This window comes from Manis pentadactyla, chromosome 10, assembly GCF_030020395.1.
Source record: "Manis pentadactyla isolate mManPen7 chromosome 10, mManPen7.hap1, whole genome shotgun sequence".
In the NCBI taxonomy this organism is placed as follows: Eukaryota; Metazoa; Chordata; class Mammalia; order Pholidota; family Manidae; genus Manis; species Manis pentadactyla.
Window position 1 is genome coordinate 45,609,527 of NC_080028.1, and position 3,782 is coordinate 45,613,308.

Here is a 3,782-nt window from a genome sequence, read left to right on the forward strand (position 1 = left end):
CTCCTAAAATACATATATGAAGGTGTTTATACATCTATGTATGCACATATTTATGTGTGCACATATATGTTATGCATATATGTGAATTTTTTATATGGTGTTATATATATTATATATAGACTTGTTTACACTACTTAAGCCCACTACAATGGCTAAGCAAAAAGATATCCAGGTAGCAATGAGCTCACCTATAGCCCAGATGTGGGGCTGTGTTCCCAAATTAAATGATCCAATACTCTCTAAGAACTGCCTGATCCAGGACTGAAGTAGAATAGGTACATCTTATTATGTTAAAGTTTGGAACAAAATTGAAGTATTGATTTTAAACTGATTCAAGCCATGCAAAATGAAGGGGAACATTTTGTTGAGGAGTAGGATGCATTCATGGTCTTAAGATAGTCTACTTAGTTGCTGAAAGGGAAAAGGAGTAACTATATGATGAATAATTGGACAACTTAACCTGGTGATCAGATGTGTCACCCTGAGGATGACATAATACCATCTGTGTGGTACTCTAGCTGAGATCGGATGACTTGAATTGAATCATGAGAAAACTTCAGGGAAATCCAAACTGAGGAAGTTCTGTTGAAAAAAGGGGGTGTAGGGAAACTATATTCTACAAAATGTCCATCTTAGGATACATATAGACTGTAGAAATGGTCCAAGTAAGGAGGCTAAAGAATCACAACACTTGAATGCAATACCTTACCCAATGTGGATACAAATGCTATGAAGGATATTTGCCAGTGACATAAATGACATACAGACTGAAAATTAGAGGAAATTATTGTATTGGTGTTAAGTTTACTGAATTGATAAAATTACTGTGGTTTTTCATGTAAATATTCTTAGGACATGCACACTGAAGTGTTAAAGAATATAGCAGTAAAGGCTCATTATGTATGTATTCTAACCTCAAGTGTGTCTTGAAAACTATTATGAAGAGAGATCAACAACAAATAATAAGGTAAATGTGAAAAAATTTTAACAGTATGTGCATCCAATTATTCATGAGTTTTGGTACTATTCTTATTGTGCAAGTTTCCTGTAAACTTTAAATTATTTCCAAATAAATGTTAGAATTCAAGCAACCTCTCACTCTGTCATCACTGCCTACCACCTCAGTTTTCTGCTCCATCTAACAGCAACTGTCCTCCAAAGAAGTATATCTAGTCTATTTTAATTTTCTTGCATTCCATCCAACTATTGCTTTTTGTCATGGAAAGAGTTTTTATTGTTATAGTACGAACATGAATATTTCCTTTTCTCCCTCAGTTAGAAGTTTTACTGTGGTAACAACCCTGAACATGAGATGTACCCTCTTAAATTTTCATGTGTACAACACAGTAGCAACTATAGGCATTATGTCGTACAGCAAATTCCAGAATCTGCTCCTCTTGCATAACCGTTACTTTACACCATTTTGCAGCGACTCCCCATTTCACAATTCTTCCTATGTCGTCTCACCTCCACCCAACTTTACCATCAAAAATTATTTTATCAGGGGAACTGGTCACCTTCTTATTATCAAGTGGCATAGTCATTTATCAATCTTCATATTTGGCAAACTTGATTATACTTTAACAGCTTCTCCTCAAAAACTCATTTTACTCCTGGCCTCTTTACTTCCATACTCCTGGTGTTATTCATACCCCACTGCTCCCTCCTCTTCAGGACACTTCTCTAAACCAGCTTGCAAATGACAAAGGACCCCTGCGTCCCTTCTGCCCTCATATCTACATGCTCTCCCAAGAGGATCATGTCCAATCACACAACTTAAATGACATCCAAATCTTAATGTCTTAATGATGACCAGATTGAAAGAGGGAGAGATTTACATATATATATACCAGTAGCTCAAGTAAAATTCTTATTGGATACCCTTGACTCTTTACTTTCCCTCACATCCAGATCAGTACATCAGCAAATACTGTCTTTTTATATTAAAAGTGTATCTTTAATCCACCAACAGCTCACAAAAGCCAGAATACTAGACAAAACCCCCATCATCTCTCTCTGAGTTGATCTCTCTTTTACAATCTTGCCCCCACTCTACAACTATTTTTTGAGATGCTACTTGTTTCCACCAGCCATTAAATTATATTTTTTCATGGATAGATTATATTCACTCCAATGAGAAAAATGATCAAATGTTCTGGATTTATCCTCTGTGTCATATCTTCTAAGCAGAAAACTGATGTTCTCTTTCTTAATACAATTTCTATAAACTCAGTTTATCTATCAATGTGTTAAGAAGACCAATGGCCAACCAGATACTCACTCTCAGCAAGAGCATCAAAATTTTGTTCTTACATATCCAACTTACTACATTAGTTTATTCAACTCTGTGCTACCTTCAATCACTGTTCTAAATCTCTGCAGTCAAATACAGTAGCCACTAGCCATATATGGACATTGAGCACTTAAAATGTGGCTGATCTGAGATGTGCAGCAACTGTAACATTTACTCAGTATTTTAAGGAGAGTAAAAAAAAAATGATAAAAAATATTTGATCAATAACTTTATTATGTATACATGTTGAAATTATAATATTCTGAATATACCGACATAAAGAAAATATATAGTTAAAATTAATTTTGTTTCTACTTTTTAAAGTGATACTACTGGAAAATCTTAAATTACAAGAGAGGCTGGCATTGAATTTCTATAGGCTAGAGTTGTTATAATGTTTCATGTCTTCCTCAATTAGAGCATAAAAAAAGGATTTTCTTAGGATTCAATTAGTTTGGTGTCTAAATAGCTTTCATTGTCATTTATTATTCCCAATAATTATCCATGAAGAGTATGTTCTCTGAATCAAGCATAAGAAGCTGTCTTTTATCTTTGTGAAGTGAATACTATCACCTCTCACTAAGCAGATTCTCCAATAAAACCCCAGGGTTGTAGATCATTATTTTAAAATGTGGAGAGACATTAACCTGAGTTTGAGAGACAGTCAGTTGGAAGGTAAGTGATACCAGTGCTAAAAAGGAGGAAGTTATTTAAAAATGGAATCTTTACCATTGGTAATTGAGAAAAATGGAATAGATAGATATGCAGGTGGACACTTGATAGACAAAAGAGAGAGACAGATATCATAGAGAGGTAGACAAAGTGAGAGTTTTGAAACATCTGGGCAATTGTTTCTATATGCCAGTCAAAACATTGTACCTGGAATTCCAACAGGTAATGTAGTGATGCTTTAAGTAAGTCATGCCCTCATGTTCATTCTGCTGAAGGTTTGTTTGCTCTATAGAGAATCTCAGAAATTACTGACTATCTTAATAAAATAACAAAAATAAAGTAGAAAACTAGTACTTTACTTTTGCTCCTAGAGTGAAACATACAATGTCAAATATATTATATAGAGTGAAATAAATATCTTCACCATCAGTCACAAATAGAAAGGAACCTGACTAATGAAACACCCAGTACTTACCTCTGACATTCTTCATCATTTCATTTGGAAGCTGTACCTCAAAATCTAATTCAACAAAAAGATACTGCTAGGAGCATCTAAGTGCATTTATAGGCCCTCACCATTAGGAACCAATAATCACTGTGAATATACACATGGTTTCTGAATTATAAGATATACCATCCTATTTTTAGATTAGGAAATATTTCTGTGCACTCTGGGTAACTTAATGGAAGGTAACAAAGCTTTAAAAAGGGGAAGTTAGAACATTTCTCTAGAATTTCAAAAGTGGGTGTTCTTATTTCCAATGGGCAGATTTTTGCAGTAAAATCCCTCTTTATTTCTTTTTATCGATAACAGTGT